General features: G+C 32.5%; 1 pseudogene across 1 annotated transcript in view; it reads left to right on the top strand.

The window, feature by feature from the left end:
* The first annotated feature begins 250 nt into the window (after positions 1–250).
* Positions 251–23,909, top strand: part of LOC143251755 (vacuolar protein sorting-associated protein 54-like) — a 92,745-nt pseudogene continuing 69,086 nt past the window's right edge. The window contains exons 1-4 of the transcript XR_013028649.1: positions 251–1,023; positions 6,038–6,271; positions 15,985–16,277; positions 23,836–23,881. The product of XR_013028649.1 is annotated as a vacuolar protein sorting-associated protein 54-like (transcript). The remainder of the gene's footprint in view (positions 1,024–6,037; positions 6,272–15,984; positions 16,278–23,835; positions 23,882–23,909) is intronic.

The following is a 23,909-nucleotide window of genomic DNA, read 5'->3' as shown; positions in this document are numbered from 1 at the left end:
TCGTGTTGCATTGCGCGAAATTCAAAACAAACCAATTCGAGCTCCCATTTTAAAATTAGTAGGAAATCTAATAAGGTTTTCCAGGGCTTTTTACTTTTAAATTTGTCTGATAATATTTAAGTCATGTTTTTATGTGTATGAACACTGTTTTATGGAAAAATTAATGATAATAGGAAATTTATTAATTATTAGTAATTAATATTTTTTGATAAATCATAATAATTGTATGTTGTGCTAGGTTGGTGGCGTGACTGATAAATCATTGATTGATATTAAAAAAATTGTCCCGAGATTTTATTAATAATAATATTTGTTAAATTATTAGGCCTTTTAATAATGTGCTATTTAATATATTTAAATACAATTGTTATGACTATCCATTATAAACGGGATGAGTGTAATTCAGAATCAAAAATTTAAATACTTAAGTAAATATCGTAAAGACTGGGAAAGTTTAAACTTCTTAAACTTACAAGATTGTGGAGTTCATAACTCTTTTCGGGCATTTGATTGTCAGCGTTATTAGACTTTTAGCTCTAATAGTTTATCTGTTTTAGCACAATTTAGTACATTAATAGCATAATATTAATAGTATTATTTACTATTATTTACAGTATGCATGATAATTAACACTTGGCGATAGTACCGACACTAGCAACAGTTCGTATTACGTTGAATGTTTGTTGTGTAGGTCTTGGGACGTAAATTTTTACTTGCTGTCTACCACGATATTTGATGCTAAGGCTGAACTGTGTTTAACGTTAAACTTAATACTGTGACTTTTGGGTCTTTACATTTTCTTGCTTGACACAGAATGTTGAAAAGGTGTAACTGTAAAAATCACATTCAATGTCCAGATTCTAACGATAGTTTAAACTTTTGATGTGATTGTGTCTTAGTATCACTGCCACTACAGTTATGTGCAGTAGTTAACTAGTTTGTTTCTTCATTGGTTCTCAAGAACAGGATTATTGTGTTCACAGAAAATTATGGGTGATAACTCTCTCAAAGGACCTCTGAAAGGTAAGCATGTTAGATTTTCATTGAAACAAGCATGCTTAAGTTTAGTGTTAATACTTGCAAGTAGTTTACTATGATTTATGTTTAACATCCACATTAGATATATTAGTAATACTGCAAATGAAAGCTGGATTGGAAAACAAACAGATAAGGTGATGAAAAGCTACTTAGCCCATTGAACATCACCCCCAGTCACAAAACTAGCTAACCAGAACATCATTCTTAAATGAATTGTAGCTTGGCTTCATGTCTGTACACCCAAATTGATTAACAAACAACATATGTAAGGTCATCAAGCAAAATTTTCCACAGTCTTATAATTAATCAAATGTATTTGTTTAAGGAACATCCAAAACTTTCTTACTTAATATTTAATTTTCCAGCCTTTTCATTTATCACTGGACATAACCATCTATAGGAACACTTTTAAACTCCTTAACACCTGAATCAACTCTCTTAAACCTATAATTCTTGAAAATTGAGCTCAAAGATACAAGACTATCTATGTAGCTTGAGCCTTTTAAATCATACTTTAATGGTATATGTCAACATGTCTTACTGTTATTCTTCCTGTTGTAAGGAGATTGTGTCTAATAAACATCAGTTGAAATTTATAAAAAAATTGTCCTGGATTTCCAGGATTGGAGTACAAGAAACATAATTATGAATTATTATGTTCATTTTTCTACTAATTTAAAATTTACTCAACAGTTTAGAAAATAAAGTTGGGAAATATTTTATTTTTAAGCACTTGTCTTCCTACCTGTAAAACTTGGAATAAAATAATGTACAGACGTTTCTGATTCATACGTTAGTTTTAGACTTGTGTTTATATGGTGATTAAATTGAACAAGTGTTGAGTGCTGATGTTTTTATGTGGAAATTTTTATATGTATAATTGTTTCTTGAATTAAAGCACAACTCCTGAAATAACATTTAGAGTTATGACTCTTAGTTTCTTACCTTGATGAAAGTTGCTTTTCATAGTTTGAACAATATTAAAAATTTGGGAAAGTGTGATGATCATGATTTAACTCAAAATTGAAATGGGAAAATGGCCATTAACTTAGAGGTGAAATAGTAGTAAAATATCACACTTGAAAGCAGTCACAATATGAAACCTCCCTCGCTCTGTAAAGAGAAATCAGAACTGGGTTGAAAAAAATCATCCTTGGTACACGTTAGATATAATCATCATTTAAGTAAATTGTAACTTATAATTATTTTAATTTGACCAAGTATATGTGAAACTTCTAGCAATTTCACATAGATACTTCCAATTTCTAGTATTAAAGTACAAACATTTAAGGTTTTTGATATTCAGTCTCCCAGGTGTGCTGATTTGACACTTGTTTGAGGTGTTTTATTAACTTAAAAAAGTACTGTATGAAATTTTTTTAAACTAAATATTCAGTTCAGTAAAAATTATATGGATTTAAAAAAAAACCTTTTATATGTGATATTTGTATGAACTTGTGGCTTTGGAGTGTCAGAAAGATTTTAATTGGATTGTTAATGTATGATTTAATAATATTAGTTGTACCATGAATTTTTCTGCCTAGAGACAGTTTATTATTTTATTTTTAATGCAGGGTAGCAGTAAAACAGAATTATTAAATGTGTAATTTTAAAATAAAATTTTGCAAGTGTATATCAGTGGTTCTCAACCTTTTTTAATCTACAGAACTCTTCTGGAGTCAGATTTGTGTTGCAGAACCCTTTAAAGTGTTAATTATAAAAAACATTACTGCCATACTATATCAACAATTTCAGACGTTGTATAGATGTTTAATGCAGCTATATATCCACACACATACATGCAAAGCAGTAAAATTTTATTGAGCTGGTTACTCAGGTATACATACATAATGAGAAACAAGCTCTTTCAAATAATGAAAGTTTACATGGCTAGAACACCTCTTTGTACCTGGTGTTGCTCACTTATTTAAGACAGTGCAGTGACTTACTGTTGTGTTCTTATGAAAACTACTATACTAATAAAGAAATATGATGCAATCAGATTGCAATTATGTGACTTGTAAGCTTTAATGCATTAGAATATGTGGAACTCTTGCATTTTGAGGAACATTTAGATGTGTCAAGGAATCTGTTTCACAGGATCCTGGTTGAGAAGCACTGGTTATATGAACTATAATTTCTTTGAAACAATGCTTCATTTAAATAATGGCATATCCAAGATATGCATTTATATATTTTTTTATTAATAAAATAATTATCAGTATATAAATAGCTTGATTACTAATGTTTCTTACTTTTAATTTGAATATATTTCAAAATAAGCTGTTAATATGATTTGTATTTACTTTCATTTGGTATAAGTAATGAGATAAAATAATATCAAAGACAAAATAATGGTAAAACATTTTCCACAGCAGTGATGCTGCTGCTAAAGGGTTGCTACTCTTGTTTGAAAATGGGGTACTAAAATGTAAAAAAAGAAAATTGAAATAAATTACCTTGTACGTTAAAGTCAGACAATACAGTAGGCATATGTATATATATTGTGTAATATCTTTGTACAATTGCCCATAGCAGTGAAAGGGAAATTTCTTAAGTTTAAATTTATGATTAAAAGTCACATAAACTAGAATTTTTAAACAGTCTTGTAGGTTATGTGCTAGTAGTGTGCTGTTTTTTCTGCTGCAATTGAAGAAGAAGGGTTGTTTTTGTATTTTTCTGTTTGCTATCAGAACTTGTTTTCTGAGTTTGGCCTACATGTAATTGTCAGAAGCCAGTAAGAAATGTTACATTAATTATTATAGGTGTGTGTCTATTATTCAGCAGTGCTTAATATCAAGGTTACAATAATGTTTTTTTTACATATATCATATAAATATCAGATATAAATTGAATCAAATACAAAATTAAGAATGATGTATTTACTAACTTGTATGGGAGGGAAAAAAGGAGTTAATATTAAGATTTCTAATGAGAAACATTCAATGCTTCTTATATGGATGGAATATATCCAGCTTAATTGCAATAAAATTAGATATAATATTTGCTAACTTTCTTTGTACAATGTTTTTTACTATTTGATTTTGTTTTTTGTAGTTTTACCCTGGCACTACATTTTATCAAATAGTTCTCTGGAAATACCATGGAATTTTAAAATTATTTCCTCGTAAAATTGTGGAAAATTTTTCATTTGGAAATGTGGGAATGTTGTGTACATTGCCTCAGTAAAATATATTTGAACATTCATTGAATGTGTGTCATTGTCCACCTATTATATTCCAAAAAGAAAAAAACTTTGCAAGTATTAATAGAAGAAAGGTGTATTGCAAGAACATTAATAAATATCAAGAGACAATAGTTCAGAAAGAATCATTACTGACAGAAAAAAATAAGTATCAAAAAGAATGGTTTGAAAACTAGTAGTAACACCAAAGGGTTTACTATGCACATTCCTTGATACATTCAAGAGAATTATATCAAAAAGTGTAATGGAAACAACTCAATAATTTAAAAGTGATTAGCATGCAAAAGTTACAATGATATCTTCAATCAAATTATATTATGTTACTTCATATATTTATATAAGACTAACACTACTTGAAAACAAAAGTTTGAGTGAAAAACACTTCAAATTTACTGGGCATGCATGATTTTATGTACCAGTGGACTCTTTTTTTCTATTCATTAACATAAGTAATTCTAAAAACAGAAACAATTGAACAGTTTAAATGTGATGATTAACACACACAGTTAGTTCAAGGACTGTTTATATGAATTGCTACAGTGGACAGAAAGTTGCGATACTAGTGTTGACCATATCATGTCAGAATAATCTGTTAGTTGAATACAACCTACTAATAAGTCTTATTACTAAATTACTTGGTTACTTTGTAACCATGATTTGAGAAACCTCACTGGCTAAACTAAATCAATAGCTTGCATTAAAAATGCTAGTTGTAGTTTTCCTTTGACATTGTTTAGCTAATATAATAACATTTGTATAATTTTATAAGTCATTATGCTTTTATATCCCAAGTAACTTTATTTATAGAAAGTTTAATGAAACAGTATTATAATTTTTCAGAATTTACTGTCCAACATTAGGAAGAATTCATATAGATGTGCAAAATCTGAAACAAATTAAAAAGGTAATAAAGGAAATATTTTCCTTTTATCACATACAGAAAAAGAAGGTTGATAAGATAGAAGAATCTTTTTGAATATATTAGTATTTGCAAAAGAAAAAACTAGAAAGAGATTTATTGGATTTTTTTACTTCTTTGTGACCCTTTTGGTACCTCTCCTAACCACCTAAAAGTCATAACTCTCTATTTGAGGAAAAGCTGTTCTGAAACATAATTTCTTCAATAGGCTTTATTAATTTTGTACTTTAAGATCAATCTCTTTATAAATATTTTATTTGTTAACATGTAATTTAAGAGTATCAGCTATTAGTACTTATCAAGTTACATTAAAATCTTGTTTGATATCTATTTGTAAATACAATATTTACAAGATCAAGTTTAATATCAGAATCAATAATAGTGCATGAATTTCATTTACAGTTAATAAAGTTATAACAAATATAAACGGTCACCTTTTGTATATTTGGCTAATTTATAAGTTTGCACAAATGGGTAGGAAAGAAATTTAATGAAGGTCTGCAAAATCAATACTTGTAGATCAGTATAATGATTCATACATTTAAAATGTTTTAAGTTTGACAGACTCCACCCTATGCAATTAGGAACATTGATTTTTATAATACTTGCTAATTTTATATACTTTTCTATATTTTGGTAAACTTGTTTTGATTTGTTTTGTACAGACTATCCTTATCTACGTGAAGTATATTTATTTGGGAATCAATGTTTTAAGGGTACAAAGTGGTTAAAAGCTGCTGTGGTCTTTCAGCCATAAATATATGTATTGATATTTTGTTATGGTAGTATGTGTGTGTGTATATATATAAAAGCGTAGTGTGTGTTATTTATTATGTAGTACTGAAACTACTGCAATTTACTGTTTGCTTTCCAAGAATCATTCAAGGAAGCAGATTTACAGACAGCCTGCTTTATTTGCCCTCACATGCCAGCTTTCACCAATTCAAGGGACTTCTGTCATCATCTTCAAAACTGTCATTGCATAAAGAACGGGGGATCATTTATCTGCCAGTATGGTAAAAGTGGAGTTTGTGCTTTTCTACCAGCTGAAGGAGTTTGTAGCCAGGATTACATCGAGCATGTCATCAAACATCATTTGATTCAAAAGGGTTAGTGAATGGAAAATATTATTTATTTTGGAATTTATTATCTTCAATAAAGCATGAAATGTAGTGGAAGAAAAATATATACATATAGAAGCCAGGTGTGAGAAGATGTCACTCAACTTTTTCATCATTTACTGGCAAACTAAAGTAGGCAAACAATTAACCAATTTTGATATATATCTAAAGTGTAGATTCTGGTTAGTTATCTCTATTGTTAAAACTCTTCCCTAGTTAGGTTATTTGAATTTAATCATATATTTTAAAAGACACATGGTATAAACACTACATACTGTTAGCAAAACATTAAGATTTAAAAATCAATTTAAGACAAAAAATATTAAACCTTATTTATAACCCAAGCTCCTTCAAAATTCCTTCTATATTAGGGGCAAGCTGGAAATGCATACATAACCAGTGGCTACAGTTATTACTGAATTAAAATATATTTGTAATTGTTCATAATGTACTTGGAATACTATTTTTTTTATTAATTTTTTACATCTTTTTTTAATGGATTTTTTTTCTTTATAAGCATTCTGTCAAATTATGTTGGATAAAAATTTGTTGATTATTTTGTCACATTATGACCAATTTTTCTGTAATTTTTATATTACCTGATCAATTGAGGACTTAAACCTATTTATATTATGACCTATTTTTACCACATTATTGTAAATTCTTTTAAATGAAATCTGATCAATTGAGGACTTAAAGCTATTTATATTATGACCTATTTTTACCACATTATTGTAAATTCTTTTAAATGAAATAGTGACAGCAGACTGTTAATGGAGTTACTCGTAAACCTTAACTTCTGAAAAGGTTCAGTAATTGAAACTGAGGTTTCTGATATGGTGTATTACTTCCACTCACATAACCCCAACTTTATCTTATCCTGTTGACTCTCCTATTGTACTTGTCTACTACCCACCTCCTTTCTGAGGTAATCCACAGAGATTTTGAGGGTTTTTTTAAGAGATTGCCTCTCCCCAGTTACTTCCATGTTGGCATTTTTGTCTCCTTCATCTCTAGCCTTACACATGTAGTTTCTCAGTTCTTGGAATCTCCTGGGGAGGAGTGCAGCTTTGGTCCAGGTTTGTTTACTCCCTCCTTATCTCTGAGACTTTCATATGGCCTCTTTTCTTCAGCAAATTTTTTTTTTTGTAATACTCTTGAAACTTTGCAATTTTCTTTGGAATTGGTGTGACATCATAGCACCCTTTCATCTTTGTTGAGAAAATAATTTGTCGCTTTTTGAGCTTAGACATGCCTGTATTACTGTTTCCCACCCAGCTCCTTCTCAACTGTGTTCCTCATCTCATCATTTTATTTGATGCAAATGGACATGCCACCCACAGTACTATTAGGGTTTCCCTTGTTCAATTTTGTTTCCGTTTGACAACCTTTCACCACAGATTTGTGGGTGATTTTGGTTTTATTTGAGGGACTCGTCATCCACTTTCTTTTCCATTATCTGAGATACCCATTTCCTTTTCATTGCCATGTTACCCCACCACCAGTCAGTATCTGTCTGAAGCACAATATGTTCTCTTCCAGCATGCCATCCAATCTGTCAATTATTCTTCTCCAGGATTTTTTCCTGGGTGTTTGAAAACTGGAGACTTATGGCATGTGATATATTTGACCCACCTCAATTTATGGTTTTACCCTGATTTATTATGGAGTCTTTTCTCCTCCTCAGGTGGGCTTTTTCTCTAGGTTTACTTGCCTTCATATTCCAATATCTCATCACTCTAGACAGTACCTTTGGTTTGTTCATCATAGGGTATATTACCAATTTTGCACACTGTCATTGGGACTTGCTATTGTCCTGTATATTTTGTGTCAGGCAGTCAAGGCATTAAGCTGACATTTACATGCTTCCATCATTACATAAATGACTGGCTTCTGTTAGCTCCTTCCAATCAGGAGTCTTTCCATCACATTCATTAGCTGCTCCTGGAAGCAGCTCATATAGCTTGGTTGATCAAATTGGAAAAATAATTCCTTATACCTACCCAATATCTCGTTCATTTGTATATTTTGTTCAACACTCATTTCTGGCAGGCCTAACATTCTCCTCTTTGACTTTGTTCAATGGAGCTTTCAGTTCTCCATGCCCTTACTGTTCCCTCTTTTACACTTTGTAAAATGCCCAGCAGGGTCAGGTGGTTAAGGTGCTCGACTTGCAATCTGAGGGTGGCAGGTTCCAATCCCTGTCACACCAAACATGCTTGCCCTTTCATTCATGGAGTGTTTTAATGTGACAGTCAATCCCACTATTTGTTGGTAAAAAGAGTAACCTAAGAATTGGCAGTGGGTGGTGATGACTAGTTGCCTTCCCTCTAGTCTTACACTGCCAACTTCGGGATAGCTAGCATAGATAGCCCTCATGTAGCTTTGCACGAAATTCAAAAACAAACAAACAAACACTTTGTAATGTTCTGTAGCTTTTGGGGATGTAGTCTTCCATGAAAGCCCTTATCCCTCTGGGTAAGACACATATGTGGTCCCTTCAGTGGGCTCTGCATGACCAATGGAATTTTGTATAGGAACCATTTGAGGCTCCGATTTCACCTCCTCCTTCTCTTGTAGATAATTTGTATTGGTGGTTTGACAAAACTTACACTTTGGTGGGTGTTTCACTTCCTTCCATTCATTAGGATTTACATATTACAGATGCTTCCTTTCAGGGCTGGAGGGCATGAGTTGATTAGCAGGGAGCTTCTTGTCAGTAGTCTCTGACTGAAAGATCTTACCATATAACCTATTATAACTTCTGGCTATATGTCGTGCTTTGGATCATTTTCTTCATCTTGTCAGGAATTATCTGATTATGATCCATTCTGTCAATTCTATAGTCATGGCTTATCTCAATCAACAAGGCAAGATCCATTCTCCTTCCCTTTGTGGTCAGACCTTGGATTTTTTTTGGTCCCATGTACTTGGTATTTTTGTCATTGTGTGTCATGTACCAGGTGAATTCAATCTTTTTGTGGATCATTTTTTCCCCTTCAGAAAAAAATGTATCAAACAGAGTAGTCTCTCAATCCTTTTGTTTTCCACTAGCTGTTTTCAGTGTGGTTCTTTTTACTTAAATGCATCTACCACATCTCTCAGTACTAACTTACCTTTGATTTGGTCCATAGTTCCTCATACTCTTGCTCTGGTTGTCAGTGCTTTCAGACAAGTTTGGACCAACAATACCTTTATGTGTATCTTCCCATCCTTCTTCATAGGATAATCTTGATTATCCATGCTGCACTGTGTTAAGTCCTTCTGAATGTTTCTTACTGGTTGACACAACTGTGGTTCCCATGATTGCTTCAGTTCCAATATGCCCCACCACTATCTCTTCCTCATTTCATACGTTACATGGCAGCCTTGGTCAACTGGCATTTTGTCCAGTTCTTTCTATCATACATCCTCACATCTGTTTTTTTTTATCCAATTCTTGGCAAGCAGATTCAGTTTGTTCTGAAGGGTAACTTCTTTTTTTAGCTTCTTCCATTTGCCCCTTTATCGAGGGATGTTTGTCATGTAAGTGGAATGTTTTCCACCATTGGTTTTTGGGTCGGGTGTTCACCCACTTGACCCATGGTTCCTCATATTATGGACTTCTTCACTTGACTCTTTGATCAGGGATCTTCTGTGTCCTTAGTTGAATGTTATTGGACTGCCTTATCTCACACTTTTTCTTATTACCATGAAGTTCTTACCTTTCCTAACCTTTGTGTTTTTTCTGAATTAGTTGTCCATCTTGGCATGATGTCCTTTTGGATTGAGATGTTAATGTGGTTCATCACCGCCTCTGTTTGAACTGCTGTCCTTGTGCTTGATTTTTCCTTAAGATCAATTTCCTTCTCTTCACATCATAGGTCACATTTATTTGCCATTGACATTTAACATGTTCTGTATTATTCCATTTATGTTCTCTTTTATATCAAGATTAATATTTCTTTCCCAAAACTTCAGCTGTTCGGAAAACTAATTCCTCCTTTTTACAGATTTCCCTTCTTTCTATTTCCCACCTTTGTTCTTAGTTGGATTTGGATAGGCTACTGTGCCCTGCTCATGCTTTTCAGTAAGTTGCTTGTAAGGTTTCTTTTCATGGTGCTTGTTTCTAACTGCTCATTTCTTGGCAAACATCCTTTGTTCTTGACCTTTCTTCTTCCACTCTGTCCAATTGGATTTGGCTTTTAAATCTCTTGGCTTATTATTCCTTATTGTCTTCTTCCCATACTTCCTTCCAGGTGTCTGCTCATGAGATCAGGTACTTTATCCCCTGACATCTCATCTCCATTGTCTCTAAGAGGAAGTTCTTCATCCAGGCATGTGGACCTTAAGAACATCCTTTAACTCTCATTAAAATGATGTGCTCTAAGGGATTTAGATTCCAATATTATATGACTCAAATCTCTATTCAACCATTGTTCTCTTCCTTTTGGATGTGCTCCTTCCATTTTCTGGGCAAAGAGTACATGTGGTACAGAAGTTGTGCAGTTTTCTACACATATGATCCTTCACTGTAGGTATCCTTTGGATGCTTTTGAAGGATGCATTTTTCTTTCCATTGCACCAGTTCCTCCACCTATTTAATATGGAATTCTAACTATTTATATGAGGGGGAAGTAATGTACCATATTGGAAGCTATAATTTTCCTATGCTGAAAATATATTTCTGACAGCTACTTGTCTCTCACACTTGCCATCCTTCCTTCCCACTAAAAACTGGTGATTACATTTTCTGCCAAACATTTACGTAATAGTTAGGTAGAATTAAATAGAGAGAGCCACATGCATTAGAAAAGTGTGTTGCACTCTTATTGGTATAGGGTTTATGCATGATAATTTACATGCAAGATGCATTCAAATCAGATATGTGGGTGCTTTAGGCTTGTGACGTGCAGAGCATTTTGAGCATAGAAAGGGCAGCACCGAATGATAATGGCTATTTATGAGACAAATACCTACCAGAAATGTATTTTCAGTGTAGGAAAATTATAACTTTAAAGACTTCAAGAAATACAGATGACTTCAAGTGTTTAAGATTGTCAAGAGTGTGCATAACTTGCCCATGTGTATGCTGTATGAGTAGTCCATAGGAAATGTTTGAATGAATAGGTTGAACATTAAAAAATGAATATTAGGGTTAGTAAATTGAAACTTCAAAAATTTTGATTCAATTAAATTTATGGAGGAAATTTAATGATGGTGTTAGAGTGTGTTGTAATTTTAAAATGTTTTCAGTGTTGGTTAAATAGACCTACATTTTAGTGTTGGATCTGGTAAAGATAAGAATAACCTTCATAGAATGGTTGTTGTGTAATTAATATCTTTAGAGGGTGCACAAATGATTATTGTAAAGATTACTATTGTTATTTTGAATAGAAACCATAAACTATTGTCTTAAGTTAGCACCATTATCAGAACATTTTGTTCAACTCACCTTTGATCACAATGAAAATTGACCATGTTTGTTAAAGTGAGTTTTGGTTAAACTATACCAATATCTTTTTAGAAAGATACAAGTGAAAAGTATTGCTTTCAATCAGACTGTTTCCTCATGTAACTGTCTTTAGTATATTTTATGTTTTCTTTAAAAAGTGATGTCTTTTGCATTTGATTTTAACGAAAATTATTTAATGAGCTTTCACATGTACAATGTAGACTTGGCTTAGCTATGTCTTTAGCTCCAGCTTTGTCAGTACCCTCATGACAGATCATAGAAACTATATCCTATGAACCAGATTGTGAACCATTTGGGTGTTTCTTGTGATTATCAAAACATTACATTGAAATTTGTATTAGTATTTGTATTAGCCACTTTTGTTAAAATTCATGGAAGTATGCAATTGACAACATGAATTGATATTTCACAGAACATTCAACTTGAAATGTGTAACCTTTCCTTTATTTAGTGGGAGTTTTTAAGCACTTCTGTTCTACAACATAACTTTTGTAAGAGTGTCACAAATAAAGAAATGTCTGATTGAAAGTAACTGCAATGTCCATCCACATCTGATTTAAACAAAATCATTATTTCCAGATCTACATAATCTTAAATTTTTGCATTGAACATAATTACATAAACTTACAAGATATAATTTAACAAATTCTAGCAACACTACATTCGTATGTTGATGATCATTAGTTTAAACTTATGGATTGAAATCCATCAGTATTAAACTGTACAATGCCTTGATTTGCACATCTAAGTTATAGGTACTATATTTACAGAAAAATTTCAATTTTGAAATCTTCTATATTCTTTGTTTCTGCAATTTAAAAAAAAAAGGAAAGAATAATATATTGAGATTGTTGTATTTACATCTCCACAGATCAAATAGTGAACTACTCAACACTAAGCTGAAAAGTTGTTGAACATGTACCAAGCCTTGGACCCTCTGCACATAACATTTATTGTACTCATTTATGATGCACTCATTATTAAGTTAAACCATTCCATCAATAGGAAGCTGACCCAACCTTCTTATGCAATATTCTCATGAAACCTTTGTGTAAATTAAAAGTTAATATTTTTCCTTGGCACTTCAGTGTGTAGGTGTGTTATTTTTCAAGCTTTTGTGAAACAAATTTTTGTGTTGCACCTGACTTAAATTTAAAATAATTTGTTAGACCTTTAATGAGAACTGTTATTTTTCTTGTATTACTTTTGTTTCTTCACATAACTGAATCACTAGACTTGACAGAAATGTTCAAGATGCTGAATATGGTTTCCTTGAAAGTAATATTGACCTTGATAATTAACCCTCTGATAAGGTTTGGACAGGAGCTTTTAACAATAATTCCAATTAATTCAGTTTTGTAGATATTATTTAATAAGGATTTTTATATACCACATTTCTGAAGTGTCCTGAGATTCAGAAATGTATTAAAAGGGGTTTTTGTTATTTTACTTTGCTTGCAGTTGGAGTTACTTTAGCATTGAACAATGTTACTGCCTTTATACATAATTTCGTAAAGTGGTTGGTTTTATCCCACATTCTTTTTCTTGGGCCCAAGATTCTGTAGTTCCTGCTGAGTCTGCCATCTCTTTGGATGATTATCTGCTCTTTCCTTTTTTGCTTTGCTTTTTTCTTTTTTAAATCTCTTATTTGGATCAGTTAACCCATCCTTTATCTTATCTTTACATCTCTTATGTGGATCAGTTAACCCATCCTTTATCTTTTGCCATTCCAGTAATTCAGTTATATGAAATTTATTCTATCACTCCACTTGTCTCTCATATTTCATGGGTGAACTTATTACAAACATCCCCAAACTAGGAATTGCTGTTTCAACTCTCTTCCTCCCACCTTAAGCTTCCTTTTGTGCAGATCTTTTCTTCCTCAGCTTTGTGTTGATTATCTGTTGTTAAATTCTGCTTGATCTCAAGACTTCACTGTAGTGTATGGTAAGGAACCTCTTTTTTTTTCAGAAATTCTATTCACCTTTTCATACCACAGATAACTAATATTTTGTGTCACTGAAAGAAGGCTTTGAGCAAAAGTCCTACCACTCTTTGTTAAAACATGTATCACACCAATGTATGATGGGAAAACATCTTACATGCACAGTAAGTTTTAGTTTTATAGATTTTAATTAATATGATTTATCATATTTTCTTGGTCTCTGAAATTAGAGAAGTCCAAAGTCTCCTCCATAGAAATTTTTATTTTCCTTAAATAATAACTGATTTTACTTTATTGGTAAACATTGTACCTGCTATTGTATATCACATGGCTGTTTCTATTCTGTATTTTTCATTTTGGATCCAAGACCCATGCCCTCCTGCTTTTATTACTTTTTCTGAGCCTGTTTTGTCTTTGAATGACTTTGACTAACACTTTCCACAACCTGCTATTGCTTCTGGTTCTTCTATCCCTGACAAGTACTAAGTAATGCCTGTCTTTGATCTCCACTATGATATTTTACATATGTTTCTGCTGGTTCTCAGTTGAACTTGTTACATACACCCCAACTTTCTCATTTACCTGGTTGTTGCATTACTTCAGATTTTTTGTGTTGACTTTCAGTTGTCTTGACCTCTTTGGCCTTAAGTCTCTATTTCTGTTGTTTGTGATTGGAACTTTTCATCTTTTCTAGTGTCCTTATTCCTGATATCTGTTTTACCAGCTTGGGTATTGTTTCTCCTACTTTGACTCTCTTACCTTCAGTTTGCTCATCTTTGTGTTTTTCTCACTCACCTTAACTTTTTATCTAAAACTCTGCATTACTACCTTAACAGCTTTACTAGAGAAAGTCATACTAACCTGTTTTTCAAGTTTCTTATATCTTTAGTCAGTGTTTGCTGTTAACTTGCTTTTTTATTTCTTAGACTTGCTTTATTGAGTATTGGGATGCCTTATTTTTTGAAGTTAGACTCCCTCTCTTGTATCTGTTCTTCCTATGGAAATGTGCTTTTTGTATATTCTTCACTGGATCCCATCTGGGCAGTATTATATACCTGTTGATCCATTGTCTTCTTTCTTTTCTGTACCTTAATCTCTTTATCTCTAAATGTTGTAGTGGTTCATACATTTCTACACTACTCTTACCATCCATATTCCTTAGCTCATTACTTCTATCAAGAATGTCTTTTTAGCCGAGTGGTATGTAGTTCTGGATATTTTCAGTGTTTGGTCTTTTGTGGAGTGGTCTTTCCACATTAGTGCCTCTGAGATCTGGAAAGTTCAGTGAGCATGACACCATTTTTTTTTCTTCTTAAAACTGTCTGGAAACCTATTTTAAGCTATTTAAACTCCAATGTCATTTTTTATATTGCATAACAAAGAGATACTTCGTATCAAAATCTCAGTTTTCTCATTTTGAAGCTCTACTTTTGGTCTCTTAACTTTAACAACCATTTGTTGAATGCACATTATTAGAGCTGTGAATTTAATAGTAGATTGGTTGTCTTGCTCAGACTGTCTTTCAGACAAAGTCTTTCTTGCATTTCTTAATGTTTCTGTTTTTTCTCATTTTGGGAATTCTCTTTTTTTAGTGCATTTGTGATTATCCACTGCATCAAGCTACCTCCTTTTTGCCCTTCACTCTGAGACTTCATGGCTCTGGTGTTATTCCATCTGAGTCTGTGTTGAATTCACCATCTTTTTGTATGTTTGTTCTCTTCTTTGACTTTTTCTAAGGTACTGCTTTTAATTTACAGCTCCTTGTCACCATATTCTTCTCATCACCCAGATTCAACCAGCAAAACTGTGGTTTACATTCAATCACCTCTTGGTAATCCTAGGACTTCTGTATCATCTGCCTCAAATGTCCATCTACTACTATGATGGTTTATGATCTTTTGTTCAGTTCTTTATAAATGGATGGTTTGTCGATGTTGATCCATTCATTACTTCCTTTAAGTTGTCTAATTGTTCTTCATCTCAGTTCTTTTTTAACCTAGCTTCTGAGAGTGGTCTATCCATTTCTATGATTGCTGGTTACAGAATGGCTTTGTCTGTGTCTTCTTTTACCTAACCACTCTCATCATCTTTTTCCAGTCTCAGTGGACATATTTTGAATTTTTATTATCTGTCATCCACTTAATTTTCACCACATCTGAGTAAAGTAGGGAAGCTGTAATTTTGTTTGTTAGTATATATAGTTGTTCATTAAGAAATGCTAGTTTATTCCATTTTTTATGTATTTTATATTTATGTGTGTATTTGTAAATAGTGCTTTTTTTTTATAATTTCACTCAAAAGGATGCCCTAGTGATGGATTACCAAACATGAAGTCAGATTATGAGCATCATGATCTTCAGAAAGGTGAGCGTCTGTCCAATATTGTAAATGATTACAACAAATGGACTGTCCACAACAGTAGCCAGAATCTTCCAGCTGTGCTTAATGATCTTAGATGAAGCAAACGTGAATTAGATTTTTTTATAAAGACATGGGGAGACTCTTTTGTTGAACAAGGTCCAATTCCTTCATCTCCATACATTCCAGAAGTAACAAGAAAACATTTTGATACCTACTTGAGAAGAATTAACAAGGTAAATATATTACTAGAAGATGTAACAGAATTTATGGAAAATATTCTAATTTTATATGCATTTCAAAAGATTCATATGATTTTGTATAACCACAAATGATAAAGGCATGATATTTTGATTCTTTTGACTTCTAATGGACATTGATCCTTATTTAAATAAAAAATGGAGTAGTTAAATAGTTGATATTTTCTGGATGTTCAGATTATGAGTGTAACAGTTTTTCTATAACCATTAAAAGGCTAAGTAATTCAAAACAGCTGGGCTAAAATGTAAACGCTGAATTATATATGTATGTACATAAGCACATCTAATTTTGTACATAGGTAAATTTGTTAAGTACACCACGTTTCCAAATGATTAAATGTTTAGTTTAATTTCAACATGTTTATAATTTTTATAGGTAAACATCTGACCCAAATAAATAATATATTGTCTTGAAGAAAACATGAATTATCTGAAATGGAAAATCAGTCCAGAAACTCAAAATTAAATTTCATGTAATATACATGTAAACCTAGAAATGTGTTGGGAAATATTCATACATCTTACATTAAATCCATCGTCATTTTTTTTCACAGGAAATTAATGTGTGTGTATGTGTGTTTATAAGATACTAAAATGTAATCCAAATAAAAAAAAATACAGAAATAAAATCAATGTCAAAAATCTGAGTCACTTCATTGTTATGTGGTTGCTGAAAACTTTTGTTTTCTAACACATGATGTTAAGTTCTTATTTTGTATGATTATTAGTATATACACACACACATCTATTAATTATTTTTGAGGAAAAAGTATATGTGATAGTTTGCTGCTTGCATCTGGTCAATATGTCTTCCAGGGTCTTCATGGACACCAAATATTTTATAAACATTTGCACAGACAGTTTGTTGTTCTCAGAAGTTTCAGCTAGTTTGTGTTAAATTATTACACTTAGTGTAGGTGATAAAAAAGAAACAAGTTGTACCCTGGAAGAGTGACTGGAAAATATTAACAGAAGGTTAAAATAATGAGATTTTGTTGTGAGAATTTATGTAATTTTTACATGTTTAAATGTTAATGAGAAAACTGCCCAGTAAAATGGTAAGGAGTGTTTACTATTTCACGCATGAGCAAGTTAACCTCTTGCTAGAGGTAAGTTGGAGTGCTCATGCCATGACTTTTTACAGTTTCATGCAAAGCTTGAATCAACTTAACTTAAAAACATAGTTATTAATCTTAACAGTATACAAGTTTTTATTTTTTAATTTTAAAAGGAAATAATTCAATGAATATTCAAACTTACCATGTTTGAAAATCTTGATTTTTGTTCCCTTGCCTATTCTCTAATATTGTTACTACCCATCTGAAGTTACAAAGTTGAATGTAAAGTTCTCATTACCATACAGGTATTACTAAGGCAGAGTCAAATTTTTATTGCATTCAATCTTCTTTGTTTACAAAGACATACTAGAATGTCATATCCACTTGCCATACTCATCTGTATTGTCTGTTTCATCTTCAGTTTGAAAGTTTTTCACACACTGTTCAGACCAAGAAGCTTAGAAAATTGTTTAAGACTCTTGTGCATTAGTTAGAAAGCCAGTTAAATTATAATAGTTATAGAACATTGTTTTGTGAATACTATTAGTTTGTGTTTTTAGATGAATTGTTTAAATAAATAAATGATCAGTGTACTAGTACCATCAGTATAAAAAAAAAGATCAAAGGTAAGTACTATATTTGATGTTTTTTTTATCTACATTTGTTATTTATATTAACTAAAATATAAAAATTAGATAAATTATTAAATTAGATTAACTTTTAAACAGCAGGAATGTTGTAGGTAGCAGCATCAGTTGATGATTGCTGCTATATAAGGGTTAAGTAAGAAAATGAAAACTAGTAACAGCAATAATTATACACAAAATATTCTTGTGAGTACCTCAGAAGTTATGCCATTCAGCAAGGTAACTAGAACTGTTCGTTTACCAAGTGATTTAGGACTTGTATACAAGATTATTAGATAGGCATGAACCAAAGGGCAATAGAATAATAAAAGTAGAAACATAAACAGATGAAAACAGTTACAATGCTTCAGATATTTAGGATAAACAAATATAGTTTTCTGTTGCAATCTGCAGTCATTCTAGAAAGTGAAGAGGGGAAATATAGATTTATTTTATAATGTTTTTTTATGGTGGTGGAGTTTGGTAAAATCAACTGGCCCTGTTCTGACATATGGTAGAAAAGTAAGAGAAAAAAGATAAAGTTTAGCAGAAAGATAAAAAGTTTTACATTTATTTAGGAGGTTTCAGAGGTTACAGAAATGAAATTTGAAAATTTTCAGATGAAGAATTTTTTTAAAATCATAATGTGAATATTACTCACTTGGAGCAGTCAACACGGTGACTCCATATATTCACCTACAAATCTTTAGTAAAAACAATTAAAAATTGATTTTTTTTGTGTACAGAAGATTTGTGATGTTTAAAAGTTATAAAATAGGAAATTCTAATGGTTACATTGTATTATAAGATTGGTTGGTGTAATATGCCAACTCTGTATGGAAAGAGCTAAGGAATTAGAGAAGAAAATTACAAAATTTAATTGGTAGATGATCATTACACTGTTTTTATTAAACTAATAAAAAAGGATTAAATACCAAATAAAATTTACAGTGAAACCGAAAACAAAAGAATGGGCAGAGAACAAACATTTGGAAAATTACTAGAGTTCATGAAAACTGTTTTTCTATTAATTATACAAATATAAAGGAAAAGGAAGAGCAAAATAAAGTTACTTATTAAAAATATATTTTATAGAAAGTATTACTTCAAAACTTTTGAAGTTTTTATTGTATGTTATTTTTCATTCAAAGTTTATATGTGCTTTTAACCTTCTTACCATGGGTATCCTTTACTGCTTATGACACAAAGTTTTAGTGTCTTACATTACAAATTTTAGTAAATTTCTTTTTGTTTATATTACACAAATTAGTATAGAAAAATATATTAGCAAATAATCCACATTTTAATAACATATGAGTTTCAAGTTCTTAGTTGTACAAGGCAATATTAAAAAACAATCCTGAATTTACCGTAAAGTGTCACAAATGACATATTTTCTGTAAACGTCTTGTCTTCCCTATTTCATCCATCACCTCTTAAGAAAGTACAAAACTGAGTTTCAGTTACTAACTATAAAATATTCATTGCCCAGACAAATCATATTTTTTAGCTTTTAATATTGTTTGATTATAGAGTTATCAAATAGAAAATTAGATCCCCTCCTACCAACTCACTTGTCACATACTCTCAGAATTTGGTAATAGTTCTCTCTTACACTTAATTATATCTTACATATAAGGAACAGATAATCAAGGTTTTCATCTATCAAATCATGCATTGTATAATGTAGTGTTCTGAAAAGAAAATCATTAACTTCACTCAGAATACGACCTTTGTTCCCAAGAGAAAGTTAATGACTATGTTTATTCTTTATTTGTTAATATAAAAGTAACTAAAATGTGAAAAAGGGATCTTTTTTTTAAGTTAGTTAAGATTGGATTAGGTGAAACAAGTAATTCCTGAACATGGTGAGAGAACCTTCCAGAGAAAGTTCTATAATTTCAATTTACCTTCTTTGGGATCTGAACATCCACCCATGTGTTTGCCATCTGTGGTGGCCTGTGAAGGGGAGTAGAGGATCCTGGTGGTTGAGGGTCTAACCCTAACACACCACTTTGGCCTTGAATTCCTGTAGATGAGCAGCCTTGGAGTGGCCTCTTCAGGGTCAGTTATCTGGATCACTTGAGCTAGGATCAACCAAGTTCCAGTGTTGGACATACTCAACAGGTGTTGTGGACATTGTGCTTGATGTTGGTGTTTGTATACATTGCTCACGAAACCCTAGCATTGCTGCATAGTTTTTGTTTGGCAATGCATTGTGCCTTCTATCCATTGTGTGGACACTGAGCACTGAAATATTCTTATTTTATTATGGATATCTCTATTTATAACAAAAAATAAAAAATGAAAAACAGATTATTGGAAAATAACCATCTATGGATGACTTATACAATCACTATCAAAGTCAGACTCAACACCTCATTTTCTCATGCTGCATTCATTATCCAAGAAATCTTTAGGGAGATGTCCCCTTTTCATTCAAAAGGGATTAGCGTGGCTTACTGGTTCCTCCAAGTTAGCAAAAAAGTTATGCTCTGGAGACATTTTCACTACAACACACTAAAGTCCTCCTGAATTCAAAGAGCATTGGGAATATACCCATTGAGGTTACTCCCCATGCTACCCTGAATTGTTCAAGAGGAGTTATTGTTGAGAGGGACGTGAAGAATATTTCCAAGGCAGAGATCTTTGCTGGTTTTGTCAGCCAAGGCATTTCTGTGGTTTGCTATATTTATGCCTGTAAAGACAGTATTTATATGTCTACTGATGTTCTAATTTTGACATTTACATCACCACGTCTACCTGCCACAGTCAAGGCATATTATTTCAACTGTAAGGAATGGCCATACATTCCCAACTTTCTCAGATGTTTTAGTGTCAGCTGTTCAGCCACTTGAAGACAACTGCCATGTTTTTTAACATGTGCTCTTTGTGGTGGCAAAGACCATAATGCCAGTGAATGTAAACTGGAATCACACAGAGTTAACTGTAATGGTTCACACCCCTCTTACTCTAGTTCTTGCCCTAAGTGGATGGAGGAAAAAGAGGTGCAATGCTTGAAGATTGTGATCAATATCTCCTTGTCAGAGGCTCAGAAGTTTTTTGTCCTCCACTCTGTTTCAGACATATGTTGATGCACTCCCTTCCACTGCCATAGTGGGAGTGCAGACAGATCTCTCTGTGCCTCCAACAGAGTCATTTGCAAAACATCTGAGGAGTCTTTTGCTCTCCATGATTAAAAGAGTTGACGATTCTACGCCCACTCTTATCTCTGTCCCCACCACTGCTTTCAGTGTCTGCCCAGGTCCATCTCCTTCGGCTTTGGGTTCTGGCACTTCCTCAGTTCCATCTTCTTTTCCAGCCCCTGAGATACAAAACGATTATTCATTCATTCCCTCAATCGCTGGAATCTTCGTTTACAGACAGAGAGCTGCATACTCGACCCAGGCAGGGTTCATGGAGATGGATAGACCTCTGTCCAGTAAAAACAAAAATGTCTAAGACAAAAGAGCTCACCATCCCATTCTCCTCCACATGAATGAAAATGGCCATTTTGATATAGTGGGACTATCAGAGTTTTATTCAAATATAGATGACATTAAGGATTTGATTGATTCTTATCATCCTGTGTGTCTCTCCTTACAGGATATCTTTCTGAAACCTGCCAACAGGACATTCACTCTGACCTTGAGTGCTGTCTCCATTAAGTTGTGTTTCCTATAGTCCCAGAGGCAAAGTTCTTGGGGCTTATATTTGACCGTAAGCTGACTTTTATTCCACACATGAAGCAGCTGAACATTAAGTGTACAAGGGCACTGTATGCTTCTAAATTTCAATCCTTACCACAGCATCCCACCTTGGATTGTGTTTACCTTCCTCAGTTGGCCATGCATTTTCAGAATAGATGGTCTGCCATTGCTCCTTTTGCCTTTTTATACAGGCACAATTGGCTGAGTTTGGTCTGTCCTTGGATGATATTGTTCTTTCCACAGGTCAGCCCATTCCACCATGGCTTATTACCATCTCCAAGTGAGACCTTTCTTTAAGTTGTCTAAAGAAGGAAGATACTCTCAATTGGAAGCACCGCTTCTATTTGCCAAACATCTTTCGAACCATCCTTTCATTCCCAATTTATACAGATGGTTCAAAATCAGATGACTCTGTGGGCTCTGATATTTTTTGTTGTAATTCAGTTGTTGCACTCCGAATCCTCTCTACAGTTTCTCTGTTCACTTCTGAATTGTATGCCATTTCTCTTAAACTGGATCACATAGAAACTATGCAGTACATGAACTGTACTATTTATACTGATTCACTTATCTCTCTGTTAGGCCTGGAGTTGCTTCACATCAGTTCTCACCCTATTCTTATCAATATTCAAAACTGACTGGCCCATTTCTCTTTAACATCTACTTCTACCCAGCTCTTCTGGATACCAGGCCATGTTGGTATTCATGGGAATAAGCTCACTGACACTGCAGCTAAGTCTGTCTGCTCTGGCTCTATCACTGCTGTGCCTGTTCCATTTATGGAATATAGTCCTGTATTCAAGGCTCTGCTCCATACCAGTGGGCAGTCAACTTTAAGTGAGCAACATAACGATAAGTTTTTCCTGATAAAACCCTCTGTTGGATTTTGGCCATCTTGTTTTCATAAGTATTGGAAGGAGGAAGTCATCCTAACTCGGCTACGCTTTGGTCACAGTTTTTTTTAACTCATTTTCTTATCTGGGACTGATGCACCTATGTGTAGTCTGTGTGACACTCAAGTCACAATAGCCCACATTTTATTATCATGCCATCATTATGACTGTGAACAATAGCAGCATTTAAGACTTGCTTTTAATATCAGTTTACCCCTTACAAATGTTTTTAATTTTTTAAGGACCATTGGCTTTTTTTAATTCTGTTTAGTTTTTATCTGATGTCGTCTTATTCTTTTTGTTTTAACTTAATTTCTCTTTACACTCTATAATACTTTCACCGTTATTTTTTTTACTAGTTGCTTGGCCCATATAGCATAGTTGCTTTGTGCCATAAAACACCAAACAGCAACAACTTCATGAAGCATATATGCTAACAGTTTGTATTAGCTTGTGATCAATATAACTTGATAGTATAATATGAGCTGCATATGCCCTGAGTGATTTACAATTTATTATGGCATTTGTAGTAGGCAGACAGTTCCAAGGGAAATGAAACAATAAATTTTAATTAGAAGTAGGTGTATACTATTATGACCTTAAAGCTACTTAGGATAAAAAAATATAGTTTCGTGTTACAATATGAAGATATTCTAGAAAGAAGAAATGGGTAATGTATGTTTATTTTGATTCATTTTTGGTTGTTACAAGGTCATTTAAATTAACTGATTTCATTTTGAGATAGGATTGAGAAAATAACATATTGAATATAAAGTTTTACTGAAAACACGTGAAGTGTATTTATGAGGTTTTAGAGCTCACAGAAAGGAAATTTGAAATTTTTGAGATAAGGAAAAGTATTTTTAATCTTAATATCAAAATTACTTTGCACACAGACTATTCCAAACAAATATTTAGTATATTCATGAACAAATCTTTGTTTTAGTTTATTAAAAAATACTTCAAGAGACTTTTAGCAAGTACAAAGATGTCATGGTTGGTGAGATTAACCGAGCCCATGTTGAAGGAGTTAAAAGTGCATGTCAACTGTTTGTATTATTAGTAATACATGTATATTATAAAGTTTGTTGTATGACATTAAGGTTACAACCAAGTGAGTTGTTTTTAGAAAAGCTTAAATGGTTTTTAATAAATTTTCTTACATGAATCTGGAAATGTAGTCAACATATTTTTTTATAATAAGAAAACTCTTAAGTGTTTTTACTCAACCTAATTTTCTATATCAGAGATACCGTCAACATTTGAAACAAACAACTAGATCTTCCATTTCAAGTACTGAATAAGCTAGAAGTGATCTGAA

This window comes from Tachypleus tridentatus, chromosome 6 (assembly GCF_004210375.1).
Source record: "Tachypleus tridentatus isolate NWPU-2018 chromosome 6, ASM421037v1, whole genome shotgun sequence".
NCBI lineage: Eukaryota > Metazoa > Arthropoda > Merostomata > Xiphosura > Limulidae > Tachypleus > Tachypleus tridentatus.
This window is presented reverse-complemented; position numbering and strand designations above follow the sequence as displayed.